Below are 16,214 nucleotides of genomic sequence, written 5' to 3'. Positions count from 1 at the left end.
TCATGTGGCAGACTGTTCCACCAGGCCGGAGCCAGTGTTGAAAAGGCCCTGGCTCTGGTTGAAGCTAATCTAACTTCCTTAGGGCTCGGGACCATTAGGGTGTTACTATTTATGGACCTTGAGGCTCTCCTTGGGGCATACCTGGAGAGGCGGGCCCATAGGTAAGAGGGTCCTAGGCTGTGAAGGTCAACTTAGTCCAGAGGATGCTGGTCCTGACTGTCAGCTTACTCCTCCTTAGAGTCAATGTTGCTTTGGTAGAGCTCAAGAAGTAGGAGGATGACTGTGGCATTCGTATGGAGCCCCTGGTCGTCTCACGGATTATTGAGCCTTACACCACTAATCCACTGCCACCAACCAGGTCCTCCCCAGTAAATCACTTAGTCTCAGTCAGGTTCTGAAGTTAACAAAGTAGAGTGTAGTTTATTGCAGACACAAACTTTAACTGCATTCAAAACATTGTTACTCTTTGCCTTCTTAGTCTTATTTTTATCCGATCTCTAACTCTTCTACCTCCCCTCATGCAAGAACCAACTGCACTAACAGTCTCTCTAATTCCAACTGTCTGCCAACTGCTTTCCCAACTGCCTTTCCCAACCAACCAACCCACAAAAACCAACCAACTACCCACCTAACACAAACCTCGGGCGAAGCCCTTTTATGAACAGGTAGGCTCTGCCTCTGGCTTTCCTATTGACCCTTTCTCTCCCCCTGTACAGACATTTTCAAACAAACAGGCAAACAATTAGTGGCTATGCTTTCCTTTGTTATGTCTCCACGAAATACTGGCCTCCCTGTCTTCTGTGCTACCACCTCTAATGAGTGCCAGCTTCCATTAGTCTATGACTTCCCAGTGTGGTGTAGTGGTTAAGAGCGGTGGACTTGTAATCAGGGGAACCGGGTTCGCGTCTCCGCTCCTCCACATGCAGCTGCTGGGTGACCTTGGGCCAGTCACACTTCTCTGAAGTCTCTCAGCCTCACTCACCTCACAGAGTGTTTGTTGTGGGGGAGGAAGGGAAAGGAGAATGTTAGCCGCTTTGAGACTCCTTAAAGGGAGTGAAAGGCGGGATATCAAATCCAAACTCTTCTTCTTCTTCTAAAATCTGCACACCAAACAGAGGAGGATGCACAACTCCACCAATTCCTCCTTCTCATTACCATTGCCTGCTTCAAAAAAAAAGCTTTGACAAACAAGCACAGATTCACTCCTACAGAAGGGGGCAATTGTGAAGGGATTATTAAATTATTTTTCGCAGCAGATGATCACGTTCAGTGATAAGCCTATGACAAAACTGTTGAACATTTAATTTCCCTGGGATGTGAAGACAGACAGATGACCGAATAGAAAAGGGGGTGTATAAAAGGAAGCTTGTAAGATATCCTAATGGTACTCATTTTAAAAACTGCCATCAAACGGTGATGGATAATGAAAGTGATTTTGCTTAGATAAATTACAGGAATGACACTCTGGAGAGGTAGAATGTACTTTCATTTATTAAATGAGTGAGTTAGTGCTAATGCAGAGGCTTAGCACTGAAATGTGCTAATACATTCAGAGAACTGGATTCAGAAGGTGTGAAGACAGATTGAACATGTGTATGGGGGAAGAGAGAGAGGGATTCATTTTGTAACCATTTGATTTAAGCATGTTAAGGATGGGGTGAGATTCATAGGTCTGTATCACCACCAGTGAATTATACCAGAGTGAAAAAAGTAAGATGGGAAAAGAATGGTATTTCGGCTGCTTGCTTCCTCAAATTGAATGGAATTTTAAAATTTTATAGACGAGATGTTTCCAATGATCTCTCATCCGTCACTCCGATATAGTCAGCCCCGACACTGCAGACATTTTGTGTCATTGTTCAACTTGTACAGAGCTGCCAGCAACACATATTACATATTTATCAAATGCTGACAATGCAGGTCTAATTCTATGCTTAACTCAATCTGCTGTCTTGGCAATGCAGTAGAACAGGAATTGTCTTTGTCTGGTGTGTCTCTGCAAATTATTATAAGCAAAATAAACTTAGGCTGATTTTGTCTAATAAGTGCCGAAATGCATATATATATATATATATGATTATCTGGTATGGGTTGAGGACTTTGTGGGAAAGAATGGAGCTCATATATGCTGGTTGCATACTGGGGCTAGTGTGATTCGACAAGTGAATGTGTGCAAGTGTGGGAAGTGTGACCAATGACCATTGATGGGATTTTCCATGTTAATCTGTCACTACAGATAATTAACAGTGAATAAAGAATGTGATTTGGTCAGAGATGCACAACCTCCATGACATTTTTTATGCATTACCCACAATGCATAGTCCCCAAATGTGGAAAGGTAGAAAAGTGCATTGATGGGTTAATGCACACAGAATGCAAGAGTCACTGCTTACTTGTGCATACCCTCCAACATCACTTGAAGACTTTGCACATTTTGATCAGGTAATGTGTGGAATCCATCTGTAAGTTCAGCATTGCTCTTTCTCCAAAGCGATGGCAAACAAATATATGTGTGAACCTTGCTTTATAAATTACTTGATAAGCAGGGCTTTTTAAAGATGTTGTTCATATTTGTCACTTGATGGTTTCATCCATCAAGTGACAACTTGCACATGTGGATCATCCATCACTTACCTATCAAAACTAAAATAATTTTCATATTAAGATTTAGTTCCCCCCATGGCTTTGGTTCTGACATTCAGCTGACAATGCATGTTCCTTAACTGAACAATGAGAAATGAAGGAATATATATGCATGTGTGAACAAGTTCTGAAGCTGCACATGGGAATTACTTCTCTATGGTAAGAGCTGGATTCAACCTGTGTGGTGATCATTATATAGAATCACAAATTTGTACACCACCTTTCCATAGTTATGCAAGATACATATCCTGGGAAGCTGTGACTGGCTGTTGGTTCCCATCACACACACAAATCTACACAAAAAGCAAACACATATTGGTCCACTGTAATTGACAAGCTACAAACAGGTTGCATTCTGTACTAGTTCTTGCAGGGAACAAGTGCTTCTTGTATAAGAATTTGTCTCCATCTGAAGAAGCCCAGACCCATCAATAGCTGTTACAAAACGACACTGACATGGATTTATGGATGATGTACACATGCCTGTATATCACTCAGAAACACATCCCTCAATACCTCATACCTCCATAACTCACAGGTGACTGTGCATACATCCTATAAAGTGCTGGTGTAATTCAGCTCCATTAAAAATAACTGGAGGCCTGCAGCCAATGTTTTGGCTAGTAAATTCCCACACACTACCCTTCCCCTTAGCTACCTAATCAGTGGACTGTGCAAGAATATATCTTTTTCTCTTGAGCCTCCCTTCTTCTAATATGTGATCTCAGTGTTGCTCAACTCTTTTTCTCCTGTCTTATCTTGCCTCTCGTCTGCATGCTTCTTTTTTCCATGCATGACCTTTCTCTCCCTCCTCCCTCCTCTCAGCAGTTCCTTTTAGGATTGGGTGAATCAGACTGACATACATTCCATGTCAGTTTTGCAGGTCTTCAGTCATAAGTGTATTCCATCCCATTGTCTGCTAATTATCCCCACCCACAACACCCACCCACAAACTTCACATTTAAATTATACACACATTTGTATGCCTTTCCCACATAAAATTCTCATTTTGCATGCATTTTAAGAACTGAAACTGCAGTACAATTTTCTGATAAGTGCACAATCAATTTCTTAACTGTGTGTGTTCCAATTTGTGCACACCTGTGAATTGTGTTGGTTTATTTTAAAATGTGCAATGAATAAAACTTTCCACCATCCTCCACCCCCATGTCTAGTAAAGCGTGTTCTCACTAAAAGGAGAGCACGGGTTGCGGATGGGGCTATACAAGGCACCCCATGATTGCTAGGCAAGTTAAAGCCAGGGCTTGTTTAGATGGGAGGATCTGGTTATCTGGGGAAAGTTGATGTTGCAAACTTAGGGGTGGGGTCAGTGGCTATTTAAGCAAGGTCCACAGCTTTCTCTTTCTCTTTTGCTGTGGACATCGGATCACATGGAGCACTGGGACTGTCTGGAGGACAGTGATTCAATCTTCTCATTGTCTGGTTACATTTATTTATTTCCCCCTTCTTTTAATCCTCTTTAGTCCCTTAAATAATTTAATTCCCCCCTTTTCCTGTTCGATTTCCCACCCCTTACCCTGCCCTGTGGGAAGATTCTCCCTGTATCTGTGGCTTGCCTTTCCCAATAGGGAGAGGGCCCCTGGTAGGGGCTTTCTTTCGCAAAAAGGTTCCCCCCATTTCTCCTGTTGTAAATTGTGGGGCTAGTCAAGGCTGTTCCCAGCTTAGCTGGAATCATTTTCGTTTATAGCACCCCCGAAGATTGGCTTTATTTGAGTGTGTGCAGCGCTGTTGGCCAAATATTAATCTAGCCTTGGGCGGGAGCACTATTTTGAGTTCTTTTAATATTGCTATGAGACTAAGATTCTCAAGAGCAGAGGCAGGGAGGCCTATTTGGCCTGCACATAACTTCCAAGCCTTGTCTGCTACAGGTAGCAGTTAATTGTTAAGTCTCTGACCTCTCTTAAGAATGTATCTTCTTGCAGGCTCAGTTGCTGCTAATGTATATCTGAGGCAGACAGGGCGGCAGAGGCTCTCTGTGCCTCCAATGACTATGAGCACTCTGTATATGCTCTTGAACTATGCTGTTTCTGAACAAGTTTATTTTCGTTAAGTTTGTTTTGCCCTGATAGTGGCGACTGCCATTTTAGAGACGAGCCATTGTGGCTTAGTGGCTAAAGTGTAGGACTAGGACCTGGGAGACAGGGTTCATATCCCCCTCTTAGCCATTGTTATCACAAAACAAAACAAACTGCTCCTTTTGGGCTATTCTGTAGTTCGGCCCATTTGTGGTAAAAGAACTTTGGGTTTCTTGAAGGGGTGCTTCCCTCTAAAAGGGCAAGCAGGGGTACCTGGACAGGCTGTGGGCTACCTCAACTCTGCTATTTCACTGGAGACATTTATACCTGGCCTAGCAGGTGATTCTAGGGCTTTGTCCTAGAATTCGATGGCCTGGAAGCGTTTCCGGCCTGAATAGTGTCCCCATGTGGTCCATGAAGCATTGGTTTCACCGGTTCCTTACATGGTTTAGTTTTTGCAGACTATGACAGGGTTTTGCAGATGCCCCCAGAGCTTGCCTCTCCTGCAGGGGATGACTTGCGGACGCCCCAGGTGCCTTCTTCCATAAGGAAGCATCTTTGGAGGCTGCAATCCAGGAGGAGGGCAAAGAGGAGCAGGGATGATAATTCAGACATCACCTTGGACCTCTACAGGGGTCAGGGTGCGGCTGTCTGCGTCTTTAGGGATCATCCTGGATAGCTCAGCTGGTCAGTGCATAGTGCCGGTAATGCCTAGGTTGCAGGATTGGTCCCTATATGGGACAGCTCCATGCTCCCCCATTGTTCTACCTGGACACTTAGGCCCAGTGCCGAGGGACTTTTGGTGGTTCCCTCACTGCGAGGGATTTGACAGGTGCCACGTTTGCAATATGCAAGCGGGAGAAAGCACCTTTGCGTGCCCGCATTGCAGTTTGCTCTGTGCATTGCAGGGCACAGCGCTGCACAGGCTGCATTTGCATTGCATTGCGTGAGAGATTTGCATTTGCATTGCACAGAGGTGTGCATTGCACGGAGGGTGTGTGTGCATTGCACAGAGTGTGTTGTTGCATTGCACGGAGTGTGTAGTTGCATTGCACCAAGTGTGTGAGCATTGCACGGAGTGTGTAGTTGCATTGAACGGAGGGTGTGTGCAGCGCACAGAGTGTGTAGTTGCATTGCGCGGAGCATGTTGTTGCATTGCACGGAGTGTGTAGTGGCTTTGCATGGAGTGTGTGTGCATTGCACGGAGGGTGTAGTTGCATTGCACAGAGTGTGTTTTTTGCATGGCACAGAGTGTGTAGTTGCATTGCACGGAGTGTGTAGTTGCATTGCATGGAGTGTAGCTGCATTGCATGGAGGGTAGTTCCATTGCTCGAAGTGTGTTTTTGCATTGCACTGAGTGCGTTTTTGCATTGCACGGAGTGTGTAGTTGCATTGAACGGAGTGTGTAGTTGCATTGAACGGAGTGTGTAGTTGCATTGAACGGAGTGTAGCTGCATTGCATGGAGCGTAGTTGCACTGCTTGAAGTGCGTTTTTGCATTGCACGGAGTGTGTAGTTGCATTGAATGGAGTGTAGTTGCATTGCACGGAGTGTGTAGTTGCATTGCATGGAGTGTAGCTGCATTGCATGGAGCGTAGTTGCATTGCTTGAAGTGCGTTTTTGCATTGCACGGAGTGCGTTTTTGCATTGCACGGAATGTGTAGTTGTGTTGCACGGAGTGTAGTTGCATTGCATGGAGTGTGTGTGTGCTGCACGGAGTGTGTGTGTTTTTTTTTTTTTTTTTTTTTTTTTTTGCATTACACAGAGTGTGTGTCTGAAAAGGAAGCTGGCTCCGCGGCAGCTTTGTCGGAACTTCTTCAGGGGTTCTGGCCAGCGTAGATATTATGATGGCAGCACAAGATGCCCCCTGCCCAAGAGGGGGCTGGAAGCTGGCAAGCAATACCTCAATACCTTTTGCCATATTCCCATTTTATTTGGGGATCCAGATGGATATCGTTGCTAAACAAACCACTTGCCTATGGAGAAGCTGTCTGCCTTGAAGGAAGTTATTTTGTAATACTTCCTCTGTAGCAAGTGATGCTTCATCAGATCCGATCTTGCTGGATCACTTAATTAATCTTGCATGCAGAGTGGTTGCCCCAGGCCGCCCCTCCCCTTTCCACTAGGCCAGGCTGCCTGCGGCCTGAGGTCCCCTTACCTTTCTCATGCAATGGTTGCAATTCCTAAATGTTGAAGTCCCCTTGCCTTTCTCATGCAATGGGATCTCATGCAATGGTTGCAATTCCTAACTGTATGCAATAGTAGTTGGCCATGGCAGGATACCTGGAACTTGCACAGGGATTTTCAGGTTCATGCTGATGCTGCTGGATCTTTGCCCTTTGGATATTTAATTTTTATTTTTATTACTATTATTACTATTATTATTATTATTATTTTCTTTCTTTCTTTCTTTCTTTCTTTCTTTCTTTCTTTCTTTCTTGAGCTGCTGGTAAAAAAAAATAAAAAAAAAAAAAAATAAAAAAAAATAAGGTCCTATAAGAAGGCCTGGGCTGATTTTCTGTCCTTTAATGGCCAATCGGCGGGGGCGGTCATCACCCCTCATTCTACTGCCCAGGTGCTTAAGTATCTGGGACATTTGTTCCAGATGCGCCGGGCGGCTAGGACCCTGCGACTTCACTCGGCAGCAATTTCTTTCTTTAGCAGGGCCACTTTTGACAAGGACCCATGTAGGAAGTTTGTGGTGCGCCGGGCATTGGAGGGATGGGGACGGCTCACCCCATCGAGGACTGTTCCCAGAAGTCCCATCACTTTTGAGTTGCTGATACAGATGCGCAGTAAACTGCGGAGCATCTGTTGGTCCAAGTTTGAGGCCCGTCTATTTTCAGCAGCCTTTTCCTTGGCATTCTTTGGGGCACTGAGGGTAGGCGAGGTGGTCCTGGAGCAAAAACGGGATGGAGGTTCCAGGGGTTTGCTGTTGCAGGACGTGAGCATGTCACAGTCGGACCTGAGGGTGCATATCAGGAATTCGAAGACCGACCAGGTGGGTAGGGGAGCCGTCATTCGGCTCTCGGCAACGGGAGAGAAGGGTCCTTGCCCCGTAAAGGATCTTAAGAGATACTTGTCCTTGCGGCCGGCAGGCGAGGGGCCTTTGTTTATTCATGAAAATGGGCACCCTTTAGTCCGGCATCAGTTCACTAAGGTGATGCGCAAGGTGGTAGTGGCCTGCGGCCGCAAAGCATCGGAATTTGCTCCTCACTCCTTCCGTATTGGTGCCGCAACGACAGCTGCCCATTGGGGTTTGTCTGCAAGGAGGATAAAGGACCTGGGTCGTTGGAGATCGGATGCATTCAAAGTATATGTGAGGAAATAATGGTGGTGTGTGTACTGACATTTTTGTGTTTTAACCCTAGGTCTGGCCGCTATCCGTAATTGGATAGTGGGACACAGCATTGTGCACTGGGCCGCTGTCAGAGCTCGTCAATCTGGTCTGGGAGCTGGCTTGGGCCTTCCGCAGCACGTGCAGGTGTCCTGGATTTCCAGACGAGGGATGCAGTGGAGAGAATTATTGCCTCTCATGCACAGACGGGTCCTCCACGCTGGCCCCCCTACAGCGATAGTGGTGCAGCTGGGGGAGAATGATATGGTTTCCTCTTCCTGCTTTGGGCTGCGTGCTGCCATATTACTGGACTTGAGGGATTTGGCGGCCTTGGTGCCTTCAACCACACTAATTTGGTCGCAGCTGCTGAAACGCCGCATTTGGAGGGGTAGCCCTTGCCCGGCGGCCACCGAAAGAGTTAGGAAGCGGATTAATTCCGCGGCAAGCAAATTGGTGGTTGGTTTGGGCGGATTTGTGATTCCTCACCCTCTGATTTCGTTCAAGGCCTCTGAATTATTCAGGGATGATGGGGTGCATCTTTCCCCGTTGGGGAATGATGTCTGGTTGGATGCAGTGGTGTCCAAGTTGAGGGTGTGGTTTAGTCTGTGAGTGGTTGGCGGCGAGCATAAAGGGCTCGGGTGGCGGTTAGGCATTGGTTAAAATTGGTTGGTGGAGGGGTATGGATAGGCTGGGCCTGCCCCTCCAATGCTGCACGGGTATTCCGTTAAAGGAATTCTGGAACTTACCATCCCCTTCGTCCAAACCCTTGGTGCAGGGTGCGGGCCGTGTAAGTTCCAAGGAGCATGCGGGGATTAGCTGAGGGTCTGTTTCGCAGCTCCAGTTGACCCTGATCTTGCTCTTCCGCACTGACTACGGAGTCAGGGCTGTCCCCAAGGCGGGGAGGACAGATAGTCTAACCAATGCCTAAGCAACCACTCACAATTTGTATTGATAATAAAGTTGTGGCCAAAATTATGCCAAAAACCTTAAACAAAAATAATGTGTGAAGTTTGAGTTATTGGGTTTGGGGTGTCTTGGGGACCTCAGCACGCAAAGCGTGTTCTCACTAAAAGGAGAGCACGGGTTGCGGATGGGGCTATACAAGGCACCCCATGATTGCTAGGCAAGTTAAAGCCAGGGCTTGTTTAGATGGGAGGATCTGGTTATCTGGGGAAAGTTGATGTTGCAAACTTAGGGGTGGGGTCAGTGGCTATTTAAGCAAGGTCCACAGCTTTCTCTTTCTCTTTTGCTGTGGACATCGGATCTCCCGCCCGCCCTCCCTTGTTGGGCTTCGCTTGACCTTGCTATGCCTGTCATGGGGTCGTTCGCCTTGGTGCGGGGGCCCAGTAGGAATTTACCTCTTGGCTGATTAGTGTGTGCCAATTGGGTTTTGCCTACTGCGTAGCAAATCGTCACAACTTGTAAGGTTGGCGGTTAGGCATTGGTTAAAATTGGTTGGTGGAGGGGTATGGATAGGCTGGGCCTGCCCCTCCAATGCTGCACGGGTATTCCGTTAAAGGAATTCTGGAACTTACCATCCCCTTCGTCCAAACCCTTGGTGCAGGGTGCGGGCCGTGTAAGTTCCAAGGAGCATGCGGGGATTAGCTGAGGGTCTGTTTCGCAGCTCCAGTTGACCCTGATCTTGCTCTTCCGCACTGACTACGGAGTCAGGGCTGTCCCCAAGGCGGGGAGGACAGATAGTCTAACCAATGCCTAAGCAACCACTCACAATTTGTATTGATAATAAAGTTGTGGCCAAAATTATGCCAAAAACCTTAAACAAAAATAATGTGTGAAGTTTGAGTTATTGGGTTTGGGGTGTCTTGGGGACCTCAGCACGCAACACACTCACACACATACACCTATCTCAGGTTCTCTGTGTCATCTTAGGTTGCCACAAACATAACTTTTTTTATTTGCAAGTCAATATAAGAAACTCCTATATGGACAGAAAAAGTGAGGGGTGTGTGGGTGTGGGTGTATGAATACATCAATCAATCAATCAAATCAATCAATGTGTATGAAGTGACACTTAAGTTCTTCTTGTGGTTTTTGATCTATAGTGAGCAACCTCAGCCTGCTCTTTCTCCTTGCTTTTGTCTTGAGACACTAGCCTGGGGGGGGGGGGGTATCAGTGCAGAGAGAAAAGTAGGGGTAGGATATTTGGTTCCATCTGTCATTGGTTCTGGCTCTGGCTCTGCCCATCATGGGCTCTGGTGTCACCCAGTTTGTTTGTTTTTTAACTGCCTTCTGCCCTAGCAGTCCCAATGGGTACCAGCTGCCACTGGAAATCAGTGTGTGTGAGAATGCTTACCAGAAACTAAAGTATCACATTCAAAACGTCTTCTACGCACCACCTGTTTTGTTAGGAGCCAAATTTGTACACAGGTTGTTTGAGATGAGCTACAACACTTTAAGAAGCTGAATGATATTTGCTTTTGGTAGCACTTTTAAAAAAGATGGATGCTATCACCACTATATACTCTTATAACAAAGTTGTGAGTGTCGAGAGTGGGAGTAACAGCAACTCTCTTCTGCAACGAATAGGGTAATAATTCTCATTATCACCACATTTGCTTCAGTAAATGTTTGTTGCTTTGTGGCCAGCTTTCTACATTCCAGGGGTATGTGTGTAATTATTATGTCTTCATGATAAAGGTGACATATTGTGAAACACTCCATTTTCTGATTTTAATGCTGTTTTTAATAGGGTGTGCATCAGAATAACTCAGTTATTATAAAGCTCAATAGACGGTAAGCTGTTTCATGGAATGAGGATACACTTCTGCAAAAAAATAATAATAATTAAAAAGTGCTGTGCTGTAGTAAAAGCAACAGAAGGAGAGTTTTATTTTTTAAAATGTATTTAAATCATTTATATGCAGCTTTGCTAGTGCTCCTAACGTGTTCCATAAAGCACACACAATTTTTTTTAAAGTCTCAGTATTAGGATGGAAAAGTGTGTCTTGCATAATGTGGCCTGAGGAAAAAGATTGAGTTCAAATCTTCAATCATAGGGTAATGTTGTTGACTTATACAAAAACTTTCGGTCTCAAGCCCGTGATTGGCAGAGTCAGAGGTAAAAGTGGGTGGTATTAGAGGCAAAGGTTTGTGGCAAAAGCAGGGAGAGCAATGGATGCAATCCTTGTATTTATACATTCTAGACACAGAGAGAGGTCAGAGGTTTCTAGACACACAGATATACCTCTCTATCCCCTTCCAAAGCAATAGGTGTTCAACAGCATAGTCTAGCCAGGGGAAAGCACTTAAGGTGGGCATGGAACAGGTCTGGTCAGTGGAGTGGCTTGGGGAGAGTCCTGAGGGCCTGGTTGCATTTTCAGTGAACAAAATGTTTGCACAAAAATATGTATTTTATGTTTTTAAATGTATAAAAATGCAAGTTTTATTCATGTAATTTCTCTCTGTACTACATTTTTGGGAGAAAAACTGTCATCATGCGGCTGTTCACATGGCTGCTGATATATGGCCACACCTATTTTACATAAAAAATTCATATTTTAAATGTATGTACAAGTTGCATACAGGGTGCACACAAAGGGACAGAATGGCAAAGAACTGCATGCAACACAGTGGAAATGAGACACAACAGCACACAATGGGATGGAGCAGACATATGATTGAGTGCTAGCAAGACCAAAACAGGACCAAACTACTTACTTAGCCCATCCCATCTTACACTGCAATCAATGAAACTCATTCAATAAAAGAGGACCTGACAGTGCACTGAGCACCTCCACCAATGGAACTTCAGTAATGGTGGAGTCTTCAAAGCGCCTTGAAAATATGTCACAGCATGCTACTGAGAGTTACATTTCTCTTAGGGCCAGATTGCAAAAGGCCTCTACCTACTTGAAAAAGCTCCACTGAACAACCCTGGGAAGATGCAACAGCAGTGGGAAAAACTATTTCTATGCCACCATCACAGGACTGACTCAGTAACAAGCTTTGAACTGTGGTTCAGTTAGAACCTGACAAGCTTCCTTCTCCACCTTGCATTCTCGTTTGTCTGACTTCAAACTGAGACAGTTTCTTTATAAACAGAAAATGCAGATTTTGTGTGCAAATCCATGGCAAATCTTTGCCAGTTCAAAAAACATGGAGTTCGATTCAATCAGTGTAATAATCTCCTTAATTATGGGACACCTAATTAAGACAGCTGTTGAAAGCTTGTAACAGGAATTTAACAAGGCAGATATACAGTGTTAAGAGTCCCAGTGCAACACATTATCCAAGCCAAGTATATTACATTGAAATACATTTCTTGGTGACGCTTTCTATTGTTAAAGGGAACTTTCTTATTGCATATAAAATTGAAGTTCATCAAAATATCTGAAATCAATCTACTGGCAATAGAGCAATGCACCATGGTTGAATTCATATCTCAGCAGTAGAGCATATATACTTTGGGTTGTATGTAACTACCTTAGATTTGACCTATTAAAATTATTGTGTCTAAATTAGTCATGCCCATCAATTTCAATGGGTCTACCCTGAGTAAAGCTGAGTTGGAAATTCTGTTCTTCAGCCAAGTCATGTCCTATGACCTAGGACAAAGTTTGTGTAAAATGCATATATTAATTAAGATCACATTAAAAAATGCATCATATAGGTGTGGGCAATCCCAGATTAAATCAGACCTAATTAGACCCTAAACTGAATTAGCAGGGTCCTATATTCAGCATGTTGTAGGGAGAGTTTGTTACTGCTGGATACATTCTCCTAAAGGATTCCTAAACTGCTTCCCACATTGGAACTTGAGAGCTTCTCTAATTATGCACACAACCCTAGTGAACCCAAGGTTCTAATGAATGTGATTTACTTGGCTGAATCCCAGGAAAATATCAACCCAATTCCATAGGCCGCTGGCTTATTGTAGTGGTGGGTTAGCTGTAGTTGCTCCCAAAGCAACTGGCTCCACATCTCTAAGGAGACTGGCCCCACAAGCTCAATGGCTTGACTGCCCCTGCTTGAGTCTATCTATTTAGGAAATACCTATCCCTTCTTGAATAAACCTTTATCCCAAAGAAGGACAGTTATTCCTTGCAGGGAAAGCATAATGTGCATTAAATGATACACTGAAAAAGAACACTCCATGATAATTCAAACCAAATGGCAATCCTGCTGCAGTTCAATTCATCTCAACGAAACCTCATACAATCACATGCCATTTGCTGACTGCTAAACAAAACCATATCAACTTGCATCAAGGGCACCATCAATCTCGTGGAAATCAGCCCCTCCTTAGCAGTAAATCATGTAGCAAAAAGAACCCCCCCCTTTTTTAAAAAATCACTCTCTTTAATGATGATGTCACTTGTATGTAAATTAGACTATCTAGATGTGAATGCTTTCTAAGAGGTACACAGTGTTTTATTTTACTTCCCCTTTTAATTGGCTTAATTACCATTTTCAATTTGATCCAATTTTCTTTGAATGAGTTCAAGCTAACTTTCTAAAATGTCAATATACATCTTTTAAATATTGAATAGTGTTGGTTTTCTAAAAGAACAAACAAATGGGTTTGAAACTATGAGGCAATGAGTGCCTGCTACAGAAATTTGGATTCTTTTTGCAGCAAGCATTCAGCAGGCACCAGCAGAAAAATGATATGGCAGCAGTCTCCCGTGATTCTTTGTTGTAGGGATGTGGGGGGGACACCCATGGCCCTCCACATTTTGCTGGATTACAACTTAAATCAACCCTGTATATTGGCCATGCTGGCTGGGCCTGTCCAACAACATCTAGAGGGCCAGAGGCTAGGAAGCCCTGCACAATGGCTTGGCTCAGATGATACCATCTCAAGGGGTGTGTAGGTGTGTGATACTGCACTTAATGAATTTTATTTTATGAGATATTTGAGAATGTGACTCCAAAATTCTTCAACAAGCAGATAGATAGAGGTGATGTGCACTGGTGTGCAGTGAAATTTTGTGTAGGGGAATGGCAGTTAGGGCCAGAGGACCAGCTTGTGAGGGTGATGTCATCCGTGTGACGATGTCATGCATGTGACGTCGAAAGCATGAGCATCATGCTTCTTTCCCTAGCTGGGAAGAAGCTTCCTGGGCTTTGGGAAGGAAGTGCCAGGCTTTAATACTTTATTTTACTGGCAGTGGCGTAGCGTGGGGGGTGCAGGGGGGGCCGGCCGCACCGGGCGCAACATCTGGGGGTTAGGGTTAGGGGGCGCAAATCCACAGGTTAGGGGGCGCAAATCCACAGGTTAGAGGGTGCAAATTACTTGCCTTGCCCCGGGTGCTGACAACCCACGCTACGCCACTGTTTATTGGAAACATTTAGGGGGCTATCCTAGTTCCCCTGGTCCATGGACTGCAAGACATTGGTGATCTGGCTAACATAATGTTATTGAACTTTCAAAAAGCTTTCAGCAAAGACTCCTGAACTCGACAATCATGTGATAACAGGAGAGGTCGTCTTGCAGATCAGGAATTAGTTAAGTTTAAAGAAGCAGAGAGTACACAGAAATGGACAGTTCTATAAACTGAGAGACAGAAAGGTTCAGCATTGGGACTTGTGCTTTTTAAAGTTGTTCATAAACAATCTGGAATTATGTGTGCGTAGTGAGGTGGCCAAGTTTGCTGATAATGCTAAATTGTTCAGGGTTGTTTGAACAAAAAGAGATTGCAAAGAGCTCCAACAAGACCTGTCCCAACTGAGTGAATGGCAAATGAAATTCAGTGTAAACAAGTGTAAAGAAATGCATGTAGGGGCATATATATATATATATATATATATATGTATGTATGTATGCGTGTGTGTAAATTTCACAAATATGTTTATGGGCTTTTAACTGGTAGTGATAGACCAGGAATGAGCTTGGGGTTGTAGTGGTAGTTTGATGAATATGTTGACCTAGTGTGTGGAAGCTGTGAAAAAGGCAAATTCCAGGCTAGCGATCATTAGGAAAGGAATTGAAAATAAAATTGCCAATATCATAATGCTGTTGTACAAATCTATGGTATGACCACATTTGAATCCTGTGTATGGTTCTGGTCCCCTCACTTCAAAAAGTGTGTTGTAGAGTTGCAAAAGGCTCAGGAAAGGGCAGCCAAAATGATGAAAATTAGAAAAGATTGCAGCATTGAAGCATTTGGGACTTAACAGTTTAGAGAAAATATGAGTGAGAAATTGGTTACCTGATGGATTATAAGATTATGCACTGCATGGAGAAAGTACGTAGAAGTTCTTCTCCCTTTCTGGTAACAATAGGACTCAAGAGCATCCAGTAAAACTGAATGTTGGATGACTCAGGACAGATAAAAGAAAGTACTTATTTCTGCACCACATAGTTAAAACTATGAAACTCACTCCCAAAGGAGGCAGTGATGGCTACCAACTTGGACGGCTTTAAAAGAGGATTAGACAAATCAATAGGATAGCTATCAATGGCTATGCTATGCCTCCATGGTTGGAGACACTGTGCTTCTGGCTGCCAGTTGCTAGAAACCAGAGGAGAGGAGAGTACGTTTGTGACTGGGTTCTGCTTGCTGGTTTTCCACAGGTCGGCCCTTTTCTTTTTACTGTCACAGTCTATCTGGCCTGGTTCTGAAACGTTCATTAAACTGCTATACCTCTAAAATCTCATCCGCTAAGCTTTTTTCTCTGTAATGTAAGCATATTCACTATTGCAATACTATGCTAATCAGTTTCTATATTTGAAATAAGCATTGGTAACTTTTGCTTATATCATGAAGTCCTAGCTACTCTCAGCTTTTAACAGAGTGTCAGTCTTAGGATTCCATGTCCCCATAATCTTGAACCCCATTGATTTTCCTTTAATCAATCAATACAGTACATGATATATCAGTATATGATATATGCACATTATTTTAATCCTACAATATCCTGCTTCTCCAGGCTCAAATGCCTACAAATGTGTGGCGTAATATTTGAAAAAAGTGCACTCATATTAGCCCCAATGGACGAAAGCCCAAATCATGCAGCTGATTCCTCAGTTTGAGGAAAGAAAACAACCATATCATTTGGGCCTATCAATCTATTTCTGGTTGGTGTCACTTTTTCATGTCTTAATTCATGAACTCATACTTCCCCATTTCCCCATTAATCTGAATTTAATATGCAAAGAAAATCTGTATTTTTAAAATGGCATTGAAATATAACAGAGTCTTGCGGCACTTTAGACCTAACACATTAATTATGGGG

At 44.0% G+C, this 16,214-nt stretch overlaps 2 long non-coding RNA genes across 3 annotated transcripts in view; one reads left to right on the top strand and one right to left on the bottom strand.

Moving 5' to 3' along the window:
- Positions 1–16,214, bottom strand: part of LOC310837046 — a 48,486-nt gene that overhangs the window by 10,940 nt on the left and 21,332 nt on the right. The gene's annotated exons all lie outside the window — the stretch shown is intronic.
- Positions 449–16,214, top strand: part of LOC310837033 — an 81,232-nt gene continuing 65,466 nt past the window's right edge. The window contains exon 1 of one of the 2 annotated variants that reach the window (XR_014560354.1): positions 449–665. This is a non-coding gene — a long non-coding RNA (uncharacterized lncRNA). The remainder of the gene's footprint in view (positions 666–16,214) is intronic. The other variant, XR_014560355.1, reaches the window with a different exon arrangement.

Source organism: Podarcis gaigeae (assembly GCF_964106915.1).
Source record: "Podarcis gaigeae genome assembly, chromosome: Z".
Lineage (NCBI taxonomy): Eukaryota > Metazoa > Chordata > Lepidosauria > Squamata > Lacertidae > Podarcis > Podarcis gaigeae.
This window is presented reverse-complemented; position numbering and strand designations above follow the sequence as displayed.